Source organism: Lissotriton vulgaris, chromosome 1_1 (genome assembly GCF_964263255.1).
Source record: "Lissotriton vulgaris chromosome 1_1, aLisVul1.2, whole genome shotgun sequence".
Taxonomy (NCBI): domain Eukaryota; kingdom Metazoa; phylum Chordata; class Amphibia; order Caudata; family Salamandridae; genus Lissotriton; species Lissotriton vulgaris.
The window spans coordinates 720,643,172-720,661,666 of NC_141685.1; the positions used below are offsets into that span (position 1 = coordinate 720,643,172).

General features: G+C 46.9%; 1 protein-coding gene across 5 annotated transcripts in view; it reads left to right on the forward strand.

The window, feature by feature from the left end:
* Positions 1-18,495, forward strand: part of LOC147747710 (coagulation factor XIII B chain-like) — a 706,417-nt gene that overhangs the window by 187,175 nt on the left and 500,747 nt on the right. The window lies entirely within an intron of this gene.

Sequence of the window (18,495 nt, forward strand, 5' to 3'; positions counted from 1 at the left end):
GCGTTTGCCCAGTTGTTTTTCTCGATATTTTACGAGTGCTGCGCCATTTTGGATCTTGCTGCGGGATCCCGCGGGAGTTTGGCGACCGCGATTACGTCATCGCGACTTGCCGCCTTGCACAGCGAGAGTTTGTCAACGCGAGTACGCCGTGATCACGTATCGCGGGAGTTCGCAATTGCGAACACGTAGATGCGGCAGGCAGCAACAATAACAATCTCGCACTCGCGAAATTACAAAATTTGCAATTCTGCACAAGAAATCCACCAGCAAGCAGCATAAACCTTCTGAAAATGATGATTTTTATCAGAATAACTCCTCAGGTTGACATTTGCCTGCACTTTTTTTTGCAAGGAGTCCATTTTTGGGGGGGGGGGGGGGGTAGGAGGAAGAAAGTGCCCCACAGTCTCCAACTTCCTGTTCCTGTCCAGCAGGCTCCTCCCAGTGCTTTCTTCATGTGCTGGTCACTTTCATTTGGATCTTGACCTGGAAGGATTACTTTTTGTGAATGCTGCTGGATATTTGGATTTGAGGCCTTTTTGACTTTCTTTGGATCACTTTTGGATAAGAAATTTCACAAGTAAGTTTGTTTGGGGCATTACAGTTGCTGCAACTACAATTTTGCAATTTTCGATTTTGGGGCTGTTGTTGGGGCCTTTTGCCCAGGGGTAGTGAGTGGTGCATGGACTGAGTCTTTCTGTGGGGTCTCTTTAATGTAAACAGATTGTGGTGATTTTTGTGCGTTTTTCGATTTTTTGGGGTGTTGATGGGGACTGGCCACGTGGGTGGGGGCCATTTTGAGTGCTGGTACAGGCAGGCCATGTGCTGGGGGGGCAAGGGGCCATTTTGAATGCAGGCAGTGTTCTCAGGCCTGCACCCATTTTGCCTAGCTTTCATCCACTATGCCCAAGGGTAGTGAGTGGTGCATGGGACTAGTCTTTCTGTGGGGTGTCTTGAATTTAAACATCATTGAGGGCATGGATGGCATGGGATTGTGCTGATTTTTGTGTGTTTTTTATTTTTTTGTCTGCTGGTGGGGCCTTTTGCCCAGGGGTAGTGAGTGGTGCATGGACCGAGTCTTTCTGTGGGGTCTCTTTAATGTAAACATCATGGAGGGCATAGATGGCATGGGATTGTGCTGATTTTTGTGTGTTTTTTGATTTTTTGGGGTGTTGATGATGGGGACTGGCCATGTAGGTGGGGGCCATTTTGAGTGCTGGTACAGGCAGGCCATGTGCTGGGGGACAAGGGGCCATTTTGAATGCAGGCAGAGTTCTCAGGCCTGCACCCATTTTGCCTAGCTTTCATCCATTATGCCCAGGGGTAGTGAGTAGTGCATGGGCCTAGTCTTTCTGTGGGGTGTCTTGAATGTAAACATCATTGAGGGCATGGATGGCATGGGATTGTGCTGATTTTTGTGTGTTTTTCGATTTTTTGGGCTGCTGTTGGGGCCTTTTGCCCAGGGCTAGTGAGTGGTGCATGGGCCTAGTCTTTCTGTTGGGTTTCTTGAATTTAAACATAATTGAGGGCATGGATGGCATGGGATTGTGCTGATTTTTGTGTGTTTTTCGATTTTTTTGGCTGCTGGTGGGGCCTTTTGCCCAGGGCTAGTGAGTGGTGCATGGACTGAGTCTTTCTGTGGGGTCTCTTTAATGTAAACATCATGGAGGGCATGGATGGCATGGGATTGTGCTGATTTGTGTGTGTTTTTCGATTTTTTGGGGTGTTGATGGGGACTGGCCATGTGGGTGGGGGCCATTTTGAGTGCTGGTACAGGCAGGCCATGTGCTGGGGGGCAAGGGGCCATTTGGAATGCAGGCAGTGTTCTCAGGCCTGCACCCATTTTGCCTAGATTTCATCCATTATGCCCAGGGGTAGTGAGTGGTGCATGGGCCTAGTCTTTCTGTGGGGTGTTTAGAATTTAAACATCATTGAGGGCATGGATGGCATGGGATTGTGCTGATTTTTGTATGTTTTTCGATTTCTTTGGCTGCTGTTGGGGCCTTTTGCCCAGGGCTAGTGAGTGGTGCATGGGCCTAGTCTTTCTGTTGGGTGTCTTGAATTTAAACATCATTGAGGGCATGCATGGCATGGGATTGTGCTGATTTTTGTGTGTTTTTCGATTTTTTTGTCTGCTGGTGGGGCCTTTTGCCCATGGGTAGTGAGTGGGGCATGGACTGAGTCTTTCTGTGGGGTCTCTTTAATGTAAACATCATGGAGGGCATGGATGGCATGGGATTGAGCTGATTTTTGTGTGTTTTTGGATTTTTTTGGCTCCTGTTGGGGACTGGCCATGAGGGTGGGGGCCGTTTTCAGTGCTGGTACAGACAGGCCCTGGCCATGTGCTGGGGGCAAGGGGCCATTTTGAAGGCAGGCAGTGTTCTCAGGCCTGCACCCATTTCGCCTAGCTTTCATCCTTTATGCCCAGCGGTAGTGAGTGGTGCATGGGCCTAGTCTTTCTGTGGGGTGTCTTGAATTTAAACATCATTGAGGGCATGGATGGCATGGGATTGTGCTGATTTTTGTGTGTTTTTCGATTTCTTTGGCTGCTGTTGGGGCATTTTGCCCAGGGCTAGTGAGTGGTGCATGGACCTAGTCTTTCTGTTGGGTGTCTTGAATTTAAACATCATTGAGGGCATGGATGGCATGGGATTGTGCTGATTTTTATGTGTTTTTCGACTTTTTGGGGTGTATAACTGATGTTCCTCTGTCTTCCATTGCTTTTAGGTGCACAAGACTCAAGAGAACCACCAGTGCCAGGAAGAAGTCCTGCAGCGGTGTGTGTGTGCAGCATAACGTCACGCGACGTCACGTCTGGCCACAGACAAGACAACTCTGCAACTCGTGCAGCTGCGGCCTGCTGTTCTGACCTCTGAAGAAGATGGCCCCAAAAAAAGTTCCCCGTAGCTTCTCTAGAGGAGCAGAAGAAGCAAGTTACCAAGGAGACTGGTGTGCCGCCCGCCACATTTTTTGGGAATAAAAAAAAAGTACGCCTGCAGCAGCAGCGGGATCTGCTGGGGACCAAGCTGGGAGCAGCACCCCGCTCCATTGGGCTCAGTGCCACCACCACCACACTAACTTAAGTCCAAGCCCTTGAGTACTGCAGAGGCAGCCAGTCTAGTTGTTCAATCACCATCGACCAGTGATGTTGGCTCATCGCAAGAAAGTAGCAGCAATGTCCCTCAATCAACACAGGTCGTTGTAACTCATCTGACGAGTGTTCAACAACCACAGCCGCAACAACAACCACATGTGCAAGTACAAGCCCAAGTATATGTGGAAGGAGAGGCAGCGCAAGGAGATGCGCAAGCAGAGGTGCATGGAGGGGCACAAGTGCCCACAATAGTTGTTCCTCCCGAAGTAGGGGCACATCAGGAAATCGACATTCAAGCTGAGGTGTCATTTGAGGAAGCCACTCCTCCTGATCATTCATTGTCTTCCACATCCCTAGCAAGGAAAAGATCAAGGATGGTGTCCACATCTTCTTCAAGCCCACCTCCTTCTGATGATATGGATCAAACTTGGGAACCACAACTGCCGTCTGAGAGTGAGGCACACCATGATCTGACAAAGGTAGCTAAGCGTAAAAGGAAGGTCCCCGAAACTCTCGTACTTATGGAGTGTGGTGCTGAAGAAGAAGTGTCGTCTACTACTCCTGCTGATGAAAACTCTCACGACGACGACGCAATCATCATACACGCCACTCCAGCCTCAGCGGGCATGCAGCAAATAGAAATTTTGACCCTAGCCCGAAAAGCTGCTGAGCGTGATGTTGTCGACGAGGAGGCAAATGGGAACACCATCATTGGAGTTAACTAGTACACCACCACCTACCGCTTCCATATTTCTTACTCGCCAGAAGGGACCTCCATCCACCTCGACCTCAATTAGTGGTGGTGCAAGTGCACAAGGATGTAAAGTTCGGCAACACACATCCTCCACTTCATCTGGCATTAGCAGCATGACCACCAGTATCGCCTCCTCCATCCCCCACAGACATTTCAAGTCCGCAGTTTGGGATTTCTTTAGTGTTTGCCCAAAAAGGGAAAACATAGCCATTTGTAGCATTTGTAAGCTTGCAGTTAGTCGTGGGAAGTTTGGTACCAACTATGGGACCGGAGGCCAGAGAGGCCATCTTGAGAGACAGCACACTGTCCAATGGCATGCGCACCTAAAGGAGATCAAGAAAGCCCGAATTGGAAGTCAACAAACTGTATACGTTGATGTTTCATCTGATGATGATGAGGAGGAAGAAGCGTCAAACACTTCACTTACACCCAGTACCCCTGTCAGCAGGACACCCCCTGTGAGCCACACTAAGAGTGTGGGAGAGAGTGAGACACCAATGCGAAAAAGTTCATCATCACCGAGCGTAACTGGGTCGAAGAAGTCATCATCATCATCCCGTAAAATCATGGTCCAGCCCACCATTAGAAGCATGTTGTTTTCAGAAGCGCCATTTGATCGCAACCACCCACTGACGCGTCTGTATAACACTAAGCTGGCTAAAATTCTAGCTCTGGACCTTCTCCCTTTTTCTTTTGTGGAAGGGGTTGGTTTTCTAGAATTAGTGGCAACGCTCAGCCCTAAATGGAAGGTTCCTAGGCGGTTCTATTTTGACAGAGTTGCGGTTACAGCAAAACATGAAGATGTGCTGGAGGTGATTGGGGCAGCTTTGCAGAAGAGTGCTGTTCACACTATACATCTGACAACAGACATGTGGACCAGTGGCGCAGGCACTGATTACATGTGCATCACTGCACACTGGGTCTCTTTTTCAGGAGTTACAGCAAAGCTAAGGGCAGGTGTTGACTCGGACAATGTTTTTAAAGCTGCTCGGAAACAGGCAACACTAGCCATGTTTGGCATGGAGAAAAGTCATACAGGAGAAAACATTTTGAAGGAGTTTAACACAAAGGTCTTTCAATGGCTGTCCCCCAAAAAATGCAAGATTGGTTATGTTTCCACGGATAATGGCGCCAATGTAGTTAAGGCCATGGAGCTGGGTAAATATTTCAGAGTGCCGTGTTTGGCGCACTGTATAAACCTGGTTGTTAAAAAATTCTTGAGTGAAGAAAGTCCAGTGTGCGAGTTAGTGACCACCTGCCGAAGAATGTGCACACATTTCAGCCATTCTTTTAAGGCCCGGAAGCATCTGAGGGGCCTGCTACATGAACGTCGAATGCCAGTGAAAGCACTCATCCAGGAGGTGCCAACACGTTGGAACTCTACCTTCTACATGCTTGAGCGTCTGTATGAGCAGTTTACGGTACTCGATCAGTATTTCTTAACACTGGGTACAGCTATGAAGGACCTGAGGCTAGATTGGGAGCGATGGGAGCTAGTTAAAAGCCTGACAGACATGCTTTGTCCTTTTGAGGTCTTCACGAGTGCAGTCAGCAGGGAGGACTGTAATTTGGGAAAAGCTATCCCATTGTTACGCATGCTAGAGCGCCAACTGAAGGCGGTGTCTTCTATGTTTGAAAAAGATGAAGAAAAGCAAGAAGCTTTTGTTTTGGCGGAGAAAATATTAGAGTGCCTACGTGGTGATGAACGTCTTAAAATGATCCACTCAGAACAGCATTACATTTGTGCTACTATTCTGGATCCACGCTACAAAAAGGCACTGGCAGGCAGAGCATTCTCTTCTTTTGGTGACGCACAAGTTTTAATGTACAAACATTGGCTAGCTGTGTCAGCCATGAGGTTTGAAAGAGAACGGCAGAAAATTGAAGGAAAAGGCAGTACATCAGCATCAGCAGGCCATCCCCAATCAAAAGAATCCACTTCTGCACCTGTGACTGTGGCAGAAGTGACCTCTCAGCCGTTAAAGACACCGTCAACCGGATCATCTGCACCAGACACAACAGTAACATTGGGTGAAGAAGAGGATTGGCTAACTCAGCTTGGGTTTGCTTCTCAAAAGGTCCCAGCAAAAAGTAAGCAAAGTGGAGGAACCGTGGAGAACCTTGAGTCGATGGTGCAGGACTATCTGAATGACTCAACAGAGGTCTATGTTCATGATGACCCATTGGCGTATTGGCATGGGAAAAAAGAATTGTGGCCAGAGATCTCCAATCTGGCTATAAACTACTTGTCTTGCCCACTCGCAAGTGTGTCTTCTGAACGTGTTTTCAGTGCTGCTGGTGGCATTGTAACTTGCAAAAGGACCCGCCTCTCGCCCAAAAATCTGGAGAGGTTAACAATGATCAAGAGGAATCAGCACCTCATACCACCAGATTACAAAGTACGAGAATACACGCCGGAAGAAGACGAGGAGGACACCAACTTAGATGAGGGAATTTCTTCTCTGTTAGGTGACCTACTCCCGCCTGAATTCGCAGAGTATGAGGACGAAATATTATTCCCTGACACCGAGCCCTGAAAATGAGCCAATGAATCAATACCCTTCTTTTTCGTCCTTATTCACTTTTATTCCTGTGTGTCGGTCTTTCTTTGCTTTGCACAGTCAATATAAATAAAAACTTTAATTACCTAATCACAAAAACAAGCCCATCAGCAGAACTGTCTTCACTTATTTGCTTATTGATTTGAAGGTGCCGCAGTCTGCATTCCTCAGGTTCACAAGTTCACAAGAACATGCTCCTCTATCCTCCTCCTCCAGACTCCTATTTCCCTCAAAGCAGAGGGCGGGATTACACCCAATGAAGAAAGACTCTGCACTTGTGGGGGTGTTCTACTTCTTTGAGGGTGAGTTGGGGGGTCTTGGGGCATTGCTGGGAAGGTCTAATACCGGATAAAACTGGTTTGGACAAAATCAGACTTGAAAACGTTTTTGCCTTTTTGCTCACTATCATCTTTTCGGGGGCCTGTTTGGGGGGCTTCCTGGTGTTTGTGGGTGGGTTTCGGGGTCTGAAAGCACTGCTGGCACAGTCTAATGTTGATTGCATTTGTTTTCTAGGACATCCATGGTGGAAAAGTGGAGTTATGACCTAGCTGCACAGCGCGTTTGGACAGAAGGCCAAAAAATATTGTAAGTATGAGATTTTCGATTTTTGCTTTTTGCCTTTTTGGGGGTGTTGTGCTTTTTTGCGGGTGGGTTGGTGGGTCTTGGGGCATTGCTGGGAAGGTCTAATACCGGATAAAAGTGGTTTGGACAAAATCCGATTTGAAAACGTTTTTGCCTTTTTGCTCACTATAATGTTTTCTGGGGCCTGTTTGGGGGGCTTCCTGGTGTTTGTGGTTGGGTTTCAGGGTCTGGGAGCACTGCTGGCACAGTCTAATGTTGATTGCATTTGTTTTCTAGGACATCCATGGTGGAAAAGTGGAGCCATGACCTAGCTGCACAGCGCGTTTGGACAGAAGGCCGAAAAATATTGTAAGTATGAGATTTTCCATTTTTGCTTTTTGCCTGTTTGGGGGTGTTGTGCTTTTTTGCCTTTTTGCTCACTATCATGTTTTCTGGGGCCTGTTTGGGGGGCTTCCTGGTGTTTGTGGGTGGGTTTCGGGGTCTGGGAGCACTGCTGGGTATGGATACTTTTGATTGCAAGAGGTTTGAAGCAAATCCATGGTGGCAGAGGGGAGTTAGGGCCTAGCTGCAGAGCGCGCGCGGAGTGATTTTGGAAATTGCCCTGAAAATGACTAAGTGCCCATTTTTGAAGTTTTGCTTTTTGGCTGTTTGGGGGTCTTCTACTTGTTTTCGCCTGGGTTGACGGCTTTGGGGCCATTGCTGGGAAGCTCTAATACCGGATAAAAGTGGTTTGGACCAAATCCATGAGGAAAAAGTTTTTGCTTTTTCTGACATTTCGCTCAATTTAGCGTTTTCAGGGGCTTGTTTGGGGGGCTTCCTGGTGTTTGTGGGTGGGTTTCGGGGTCTGGGAGCACTGCTGGGTATGGATACTTTTGATTGCAAGAGGTTTGAAGCAAATCCATGGTGGCAGAGGGGAGTTAGGGACTAGCTGCAGAGCGCGCGCGGTGTGATTTTGGAAATTGCCCTGAAAATGACTAAGTGCCCATTTTTGAAGATTTGCTTTTTGGCTGTTTGGGGGTCTTCTACTTGTTTTCGCCTGGGTTGACGGCTATGGGGCCATTGATGGGAAGCTCTAATACCGGATAAAAGTGGTTTGGACCAAATCGGAGGCGACATTTTGTTGGCGTTTTTGCTGACTTGCTTGTCTTTGAGGTGCTCTTTGGGGGGGTTCCGGTTGTTTGTGGGTGGGTTTTGGGTAACCCTGGGCATAGTGGGCGTAGTGGGGCTTCGCGGAGCTACGTGAAGTGGGCGAGAAACTACGCCCACCTCCGCACTCCGCGTAGCCCCACTACGCACCATAGGCCTCCCTCCCGCCCTCCCTAAATACTTTAACTTACATCTGTAAAAGAATTAAAAGGCACTTACCTTGCCCGCCGCTGCCCGCCGCTGCCCGCCGCGTCTCCTCGGCACCCTCTCTTCGTCGCTTCCGTCTTGGGTAATAATGCGCATGCGCGGGCGCCCGCGCATGCGCATTTCTCGTGAGAAATGCGCATGCGCGGGCGCCCGCGCATGCGTAATATTACCCAAGACGGAAGCGACGAAGAGAGCGAGCCCCGGGGACGCGGCGGGCAGCGGCGGGCAAGGTAAGTGCCTTTTAATTCATTTACAGATGTAATTTAAAGTATTTAGGGAGGGCGGGAGGGAGGCGGGTGGCGGCCAGCTACGCTCCGTCTGCGGAGCGTGCGTAGTGCCGGATTCTACGCCTGTTACGCAAAATGCGTATAAGCCGGCACTACGCACACTCCGTGCACGGAGCGTAGCCGCCCGCCCACCCTTAGTTTTGGGGTCTGGGAGCACTGCTGGCACAGTCTAATTAGGATTGCATTTGCTTTTCAGGAAATCCATGGTGGAAAACGGGAGTTATGGCCTAGCTGCACAGCGCGTTTGGACAGAATTAAAAGAAGGCTGAAAAATAAGTATGAGATTTTCAATTTTTGCTTTTTGGCTGTTTGGGGGTGTTGTGCTTTTTTGCGGGTGGGTTGGCGGGTCTTGGGGCATTGCTGGGAAGGTCTAATACCGGATAAAAGTGGGTTGGAGAAAATCCATGCGGAAAAGCCTTTTGGCACTTTTTGTAACTTAGGGTTCGTTAGGGTTAGCACTACCAGCAGAATTGCATGTGTTTCAGGGTGTTCTAGATTTTTGCAATTGAGTTCTGGGGTCTTAGAGCACTCGTGGGAATGTGTAATTTTGGTTGCAGTGATTTGAAGAAAATCCATGGTGGGAAAGGGGGGATTTGGCATAGTTAAACAAAGTGTTTGCCTCTATTCGTAACTTAGGGCTCGTTAGGGTTAGCAGTTTTTGTATTGCATGTGTTTGGGCGGGGGGCTGTTTGTGGGGGGGTTTGCGAGTCTTGGAGCGATGCTGGGTATGGATACTTTTGCTTGCTTGCAAGTGGTTTGAATACAATCCACGGTGGGTAAGGGGGGATTTGGGCCTACTTTTACTTTCAAAGTACGTTTTGTCACCAGTTTTCTACTAGGCCTCGTTTTTTGAGATCTGATTGGGGATCTTCTACATTTTTGTGACTGGCTTTAGTAAGGGTCTGGGAGCACTGCTGGGAAGGTCTAATTTTGTTCTAAAACACAGTTTACAGTACACCTAGCTTGAGGGGAAAGATCCGCTATATTAATTTGCCCATACTTATTTATCCTTCAAAAGGAGACTCAGACAGAGTACGCACTTTCAAAAATATTGTACTGTCTATTAGGAAACTCAAAGTGTGACTTTTTGCACTACACAGCGTACATACCTTATATTTATTTGTTAGTGGTGTTCTAATATCACTTCCTGTTTTTCCATCAATAATTACAGGCCGGGTTTCAGTCTGTGCAATGGGAAAAAAAGGATGAAGTCAGGCTTCACATTAGCGAGCCGCAATTCAGCATCCACCAGGCGGGCAGTGGACAGGGTGTCTTCTAGTCACCAACATTGATGGACGGAGCGTCAGCTGGAATGGAAATGATTCCCGCTAATAAGAGGAATGGTTTGATGCATGCAACTTACCAAATTCAACAGGACAACTACAACAACATACAGATACAGTATCCGCTCTTTTCTAATTATCTTTTAAGTAATGTTATTGCTGTGAACTTCTATGAGTGTGACTCTGCATTTCTTTGATCTCTGCTTCTAAATTCATCCCTACAGCCATTCTATAGGTTTTACTTCTGCTATTTTTTAAACCTAATTTAATGTAAGAAGTGTTTCTCTGAGTGCAGAGATAGGCAAGTGAAAACGCATAATTATGTCACTTAAAAGATTTATGGGTACCGTTGTACCCAAAGATTTATTTATCTTCAATTATTGTTTGTCCATGCTGTGCTTTTTTTTTCTTCTCTCAACAAAACTTTCCCAAAATCCCCCATTCCCATCCATTTTCCAAACCCTAACCCTCTTCTCCCGGGCTGTGGGGTTTTGATTGATGTGTGACTAAATGACAGCAATAATTCCACACACGTGCTGGGGAGGATAAGGTCATAGCAACAGGCTGGTGAAGGAATCTGAGGATATATTCTATTCTTACTCAGCTTGACACTCAGTCACTATTGGCAAATGAAAGCAGATTTTCATGTGCGCCATCAACTTGATTGGTCATCAAGAACATCCTCCTCCTAGACGTGGCAAATTATTACGCTGCTGTGTCCTTCACCTTCGGTACTATTTCTTGTAGTAGTAGCCAATGTCAAAGAAAGTCAATGCAAGTGCTAGTTATACTTTCAATACTTTACCATTTGTTAGGCTACATTGTGGCACTGTTCTAGTGTACTGTCACCTGCTATATTCTCTATCATACCGTTCTAATGCTCCGGTAAGGACAAACAAGGTTTCATTTTCTTTTTTTTCAGATGCTGCCACTGCCACTGTGTAACACCACTAGTACCAACGCAATGATGACATTTCATCCGCCCAGGATTGCCAACTTTAATCGCCATTTGCCGTGCAGCCAGCACTGTGCCTAGCCCTATTTCCAAACACAAATTACAGGTAAGATAAGCGTTTGGGGGGAGGAAGTATAATGGAGTATTAGGAGAGACGAGAGACTGACGCTAGTACTAGTAAAGTCCTAGGACAATTGAATTCACTTACTCTGTGAGAGGCACTTAGTTTTGAAAACATTTGGGCAATTAATCACACAACTTGAATCAAGATGCCACTTAAGTTTTAGGAAAACAAACTTACTGTTAAATCCCCACCCACCAGCCTCACAAGCAGTAAAAAAACACGTATGCTAAGATAAAGTTTAAAGTATATTTATATCCCTAACAAAAATAATCTCCCGCAAGACCCAACCCACCCCCACTCCCTAACCCCAACAAATGTCCGTGAAAAGTCTAAAAAACCCAACTCCCAATTCCTACCCCCCAGAAGTCTTTAAAAAAGGGGCAAAGGACAGTCTCCACCTACTGCTGGCTGCTGCTGTTGACTTTCCGGGCCAGGTCGGAATGCTCCTTGCGGAGGGTCTCGAGCAGGGTTTTGGTGTTGAGGAGCTCCTGCTCGAGGTAGGACACCCTCAGGGAAAGGCGGTGCATCCGTTTTTTGCAACTGCTGTAGGGGGCAGCTGATTTCTTTGCTGCTCGGCGGTGGCGGGTGGCTGCGGTACCCCGGCTCCGTACCGCTGGAGACCTGCTGCACTGACTGGGTGACCCAGGAAGCGTGGAGGAGGATGCAGCTGTGCCGGTAGATGTTGTTGTAGACTGCGTATCCCCCTCCTCCTGGGCCACCAGCCGCCGATATTCAGCGACAGTGGCCTCCAGCCTCCGTTGCCGGGCCCGTCTAGCCAGCTCCTTCCGGATTGGTTTGGATGGAGCATCTATATGAAGAAAGAAAGACATAGTCTGTAACGAATGCTCTTTAAGATTAACACAACATGATTCAGCAGAAAGTTGTGTCACAGTAGAACTAGCAACTTGCAAGTGCAGTACATAACCATTGTGGCCAGTATCTATCTAACCTCCCACTTCTTCACCCTTGCTCAAACATTAGTGGGAGTTTAAGGAATCAATTCTACGAGCACTATGGACTCACTCCATTAGAGTCGACTATGACAGTACACCAGTCTTATTCTTCTTATCTCTTGTTTAGCAAAATTGGTACGTTAACTTCTGCAAGCCGGCATAATGCCAGCGCAGTCAACTTGCACCCGAGAAAAACAGACGCCCGAAATGATGAGTGAGACAGACTTGCGTTACTGTACCAGTATAGTACATGCAGGTGGTGATGCTCTTACTTTTCTATTACAGGTGGCACTGAGAATTCTGTTACAAGGGCTACTGCTTAATTAATTTAACTTTCACCCTACAGTGCCAATGAATACTAGAAAAGGAAAATGAAGAAGATAAATAATCTGATTATCTATCACTGCACATGGTATGTATTTGCTTACATATGGGATGACTTTAGGTGCTTTGCTTTTTATTGAGTGAACAGTGATACATCCACACATGATGACCGAGTTCTACTAAACTTATTAACAGAGGTAGTGAGTGGCCATCGTAATAGCCGGATATATGCTGTGCTTGCAATACAAACTACTGCTACTATTCATGGTAGTATTCGGACAAAATTACAACTTCTTTTCCTTGCCTTTCCTACACTGGGACGGACGTGCGGGTGCGGTGTTACATGCTCTTCAAAGTAACACTTAGTTCATCCAGTGACCGTCTACTCTCTCTAGAAACACATATGCTATCTATGACTCAGATAGTACCATGATCCAGGCATCCATCCATTCAAACTATGGGGCAGATTAGGATTGCGGATTTCCCGCATCCTCCGGGCCGGCGGAATCCACCGCCGGCCCGGAGGATGCGGGAAATCCGCAGCGGACTGAAAAAGACCCCCCGCCAGATTAGGATGGTTGGGGGATCGTTTTTCAGTCCGCAGTTTTTCCGCCGCGGTCGCCTCCCGTCCGCGGCGGAAAAGCACTAACATGGCTAGCGGTGTCTCTCAGACACCGCCAGCCATATTAGGATGTCTGGAGGAACATGCCTTTACACGGCGGCATTTCCGCCGTGCAAAGGCATACACATTTTTGTTTGGGGGCCCGTTGCGGGCCCCCAGGGGTGAAGGGGGAGTGGGGGGTGCACATGGGGGGTACCTATGGTACCCCCCTGCATTTGCCTGCACAAAGCGGCAGGCACCGCGCGGTGCCTGCCGCTTTGTGCATGCAAATGCACAACTTAAATTTTTCATTCTTCAAGCAGCACCCGCCGCAATGATAAAAATACAGGATCTGACCGCCAGGGTGGCAGTCACATCCTAATTACCACGGAGGGACTGCCGCTGCCCCTGCGGACGGTCCCTCCTACTCTATGGTGGCGGACGGACTCAGGTCCGTCCGCCATCATAATAGGCCCCTAAATGTCAATCATTCTTCTTCATGTCTCTCATCTGGACAAACCTTACGTTTTCTCACGGGGAGCAGCACACTATGCAGTCTGCAATCTCAATAAGTAAGGAATATAAGAGCTTACCACTGCCCGCCACTACCGTGGCAACCCGCACAACAGTTTGGTCCGGCACTTGCACCGCCTCCTCCCCAGAGCTTTTCTCCTCCACCTCCGCGCTGAGCCCAGCACCATATGTTCCACCTACAAAGTACATTTAAGAATGTTAGATGTCATAGACATACACCACTCACTAGTATTTTGTCTAGGAATGAAGAAATGTGAATACAGAAACCAATCTAATAATTTGTGACTGTCTACTCTAAAGTAAAAATGTCCCTTTTTCCAGGGAAGGGTGTTGTCTTGCTGCACTTTTTGGCACAACTGATGAATGCTTGCTTTTTAACACGCACCATTTTTCTCATAACAGACAGAAGCTTCACTTCTAAGAACAAATCATCATAACTAGGACGAAGGGACCAACGAATCATCACCAAAAAGAAAAATGAAAGTTCAAACCAGGTGAGGGCTCGGCTCGCCCACAATAAATGTGTGAAATAAAAAATCACTATAAGCCCTTTTCCATTTTTAATCAACTGTTTATGTTTTATGACAAGCTTGATTTTAATAAATATTTTTACTTTTAATAAAGCTTTAAAACTTAAATAGACTCTGTGGTTTTTGGTCATGAGTGAATGAGCAAAAGGTTTTGCAATTTGCAAGCATGAGTCCGTGCCTCTGACACTTCTGGACTCTGACTCCGTACTCTTGTCCTGCGTTGAATAATCATCATTGGGGATCAATTATCGATGAATTCGGGAGCTAAATGACTCTGCCACACTATCTAGTCAGTAAGGAGATTGGGGGTTCTTCAAAGTCTGATATCACTGAGGTATGTGGAAAGTCTACCTGCGCCTATTATAATTGATAAACAATGCACTATTTAGTGTCCATAGTTCTGTTTGTGCAGATTTGTCCCTGCAACAGTAATAGTATGGATTGTCCTCCTATCCAAACCAAAAGTAAAGTAGTATCTTATTCGTTCTTGGTGGTCATTCACCTTTTTATTGTTGGTAATTGTCAAAGCATAAATATTTAGAAGACTTGAAAAGACATTATGGACAATCCCAGAGGACTGCACTCAGTGCATAGAGCTATTGCTGACTAGAATGGAAGTTTCGTTTTACACTTTTTGCCAAATGTGCAGTATTAGTTAGCTACACAGACAGACTAATAAGAATAATCTAGTAATACCACAGGGAGTTATAGTCGAGGCGGGATAAGAATTTAGATACAGTCTACAAGAAGATCAAAGATGATTTAGAAAGAATCGAATGAGGAACGCTAGGAAAAAATAGGTACTCTATATTAAAATTAACTTACCGGGGCCAGCAAAGGAGCCCTCGCCTGACCGATCCTGGCCTTGTTCAGCAGCAGCAGCAGCCTCCTCCAATGCCCTCTTGCCCCTGGGTGGAGCTGATGTACAACATGAAAGAAAGAAAGACCAGAAAACATGGATGATATTTGTCAACCAAATCAAACATTTCAAAAGAACAAATACAAAATATTTTGGCGAAATAGCAAATAGACAACTATTCCACGGGATATATTGACCTATCTCATGTGGTCTGCTACGATATTAGTATTGCTTGATTTGCGGACCGTCGACTTGGAAAGTTATGTAACTCACTAAACAAACTACTAAAAAGGTTTGCCTAGGACTGGCAGGCAGCAGTCCGCAGCACGCGAAGTGACAGACAGAGTCCATTGTGATTGCAGATCAGCGACAACACTACATTAACCAGTCATTAAAATACTCAAACTATCACTCCACCACCACTATTTCTTCTTATTGCCAGGTGTACAAAGGAAGGACTGGACTTGAGTCTGTAGGGGCAGATTTACAAGCCCCTTGCGGCTCTTTTGCTCCATTGCTGCATGACTTTTGTGACGCAGCGGCAGAACAAAAGAGGTGCCATGGTGCGGCGCATATTAACAACGTGACGCATATGGAAGATGCATCACGCTGTAAAGCCCTGCGCCATCAGGGGGCGTTCCGGCGCAAGGGAGGGCGTTCCTGCGCAGGAACGCATCCTAAAAGTGGCTGAGGGAAATATACAAGATTTCAATCAGTCACTTTTAGGACAATGATGCGTGACTCAAACCCTGCGCCTGCTTGAAGCAGATGTACGGCTTGACGCAGCATTGGGGAGATAGGGCACCCCAGAGCATTGCTGGAGCTGCGCCATCGTTGCGACGCAACTCCAGCAATGCGCCGGCTTTACGGCACAGATGCGTAACGCTTCGGTGACGTTTTGGGCCCATGGTGCGCCGCATTGTAAATACGGCGCACCATGGGTTGGTGGTGGCGTGACGCACAATTACTGGTGCATCCCTGCTACTTTGCAGGGATGTGCCGGTAATTAAAAATCTGACCCTTAGTGTCTAGCATTATGCAGTTCTTTAAACTACACTCATACATAATTTCTGAGGCCAATGAAATGAACACAAAATCGAAAACAAATAAGCATATTAGCAACGCTACTGAGAAGGAGAGCAGTGCACCTGAAATGCACAGAAGATTTTGAAATATAATTTACCTACAATGTAATCAGCAGCATTATTGCTCTTGGTAAAAAACAAAAATTTGCAATATAATAACACACAGAGCAGGAGAAAACAGAGTAGTGAAGAAATAGCTACTACTACTCACCAAGCCCGGGGATCTCAAGGCCGAGCAGGTCGATCAAGTCGCGTTCCCGGTCCAGGAGATCCGTCCAACGGTGGGTGGCCTGGTTGTAGGTGTGCCGGACCCGAGAGTGTTGGTACATGGCCCGGCACACCTTCTCCCACCGCTTCCGGCGCTCCCGGATCCCGTACCTGCTAGCGATCTTGCCGCCTGCCATGATGGTCCTGGGGAGGCGACGCTGAACATAAAAAACTAGTGCGGCCACCTCCTCCGCGCTGAAGATCTCCCGGGCTGTGACCTGCTCCCCCCTCAAATGCCCGCACGGGAGCCGGGCACGGGGTGCGGGACTCTTTCCCTTCTCAGGATGCTTCCAGGCTCCCTTTACCATGGTCTGGGCAGAAAGGAAGGTAAATAATAAAGAAGAAATAGAATAGGGAAGAAGAAAAGAGAAGAGTTTAAAAAAGTAGTTTAAAATGAACCAAAAGTAGCAGAAAACACAAACATATAGAGCTAGAAAAATAGAGGGATAGATAATAAGTAAAATAGATCAAAAAAATCTTCAAACAAGCAAAGGATGGCAGAGATTCAGAGAGGATACAGAAAGCATGCCCAGAACCATAGCAATGAATGAGAAACAAGATGGCCGCGCCCGTTCACGACTGCGTGGGTAAGTTCATGCGAGATTTTCCTCGCGATCACACGCAAACTTGTACTAGCGAGCCGCACACTTTGCGAGATTACACATCGCGCCCGTAAACGGAAATACGTCATGCAAACAAGATGGTCACGCCCGTGAACAACCGTGAGGGTAACTTCGTGCCGTTGCGCTACAAGCGGCTTGCTAAAATGCACAAAACCTTGCGAACTAACACGCCGCAAAAAAACAAATCGCATATTTGCACGAATTCGCAGCTTCCGAATTCGATCTCGCGCATATTCGCGCCCCGCGAATCCCGCTAAATTGCAGAAAAACGAGTTTTGCAAAACTGAAAGCACTCAGCAGGTGCAAAAGTTCAAACTCATCATTAGTAACCATTCCCTGTAGTGCTTCCTGAGGGGCCCCTCCAGAGTTCAGTTGCCTACTTGCAACTATTCTATGACCCTGCTCTGACCCTCACAGCAGGCTCATAGAATAGCTAAAAGTTGGCCACAAAGGTCCTGTGTAAAAAAATTGCACTGCAACAGAAAGCAAATTACAGATAAGGAAGCAGGTGCCAGACTGGAAGTTTAAATTCAGTGACCCATTAATCAACCCCAAATTAATTCATGTCAGTTGAAGCAGGGCAGGTGTGCTTGCTTTCCCCCCCATAATCTACAGTGATGAACCAGAGGGTGGCAGTGATGTACCAGAGGGTGGCATGTGTGAACCAGAGGGTGGCAGTGGTGAAACAGAGGGTGCTGTGAACCTGTGATGATGAACCAGACATAGAAACAACATAGTCGCGGCCGTTGCGAGCGGACAAGTAAGTTCGCAATTGCGAACTTTTACAAAACCCTTGCGAACTGCCAGAAACCCTTACGAACACAAAAAAATAAAAAATCCACAAATTCGCGCGAGTTCGCAGATTTTGCGGATTGCGAATTCGCAAATACGCAAATTCGCGAACCGCGAATTCGCAAAATTCGCCCATGCCGACTTATAAGTGTTTAGTTATCCAGCACAATATACTTGGTGCAACAACATCAAGTGTTGCATGGCTAAACACTTATAAGGTCCCCAAGGCCAGACCTATTTGCTATGCCAGTGTTTGTTTCCAAAGTGGGTAGCTGTGGATTTTGGGCCCTAGCTCAACCGGCAGCTAAAGAAACCTAGAAAACCTGTACATTTTTGAAAATTTAACATTGAGGGTAATGGAGGTCAGGATGACTTGCATGACTCTCAAATGGGTTTCTTGCCCAGAATCCCTTGAAAATATAAAAATTTGAAAAACAACACATTACCCTCATATTTCTTTGATGGAATATGAAATCTGCGTGGAGCCTCAACATTTCCTTTCACCCAGCATTCCCCACCGTCTCCCGATAAAAATGGTGCCTCACTTGTTTGGGTAGGCCTAGTGCCTGCAACAGGAAATGGCAAAAAACACAGCATGGTACGTCACATTTTTCTTCTCACAACTAACCTTTTGTGGGGGGGCAAATTGGGTAGATGTGGGTTTTGGGAATTAGTTCAGCGAGCACCTATGGAAACGTAGCAAACTTGTACGTTTTTTAAAACGAGAAACCGTGGGGAATCCAGGGGGGGTGATTTGAATGACTCTCACAAGGTTTTTTTTTTACCCAGAATCCCTTGCAGACCTCAAACCTCAAACTTTGACAAAAGAAACATATTTTCCTCACATTTCTGTCATGGAAAGTTCTGGAATCTGAGGGGAGCCAAAAACTTCTTACCACATAGTATTTCCTGAGATCGCCTAATAAAAATGGTACCT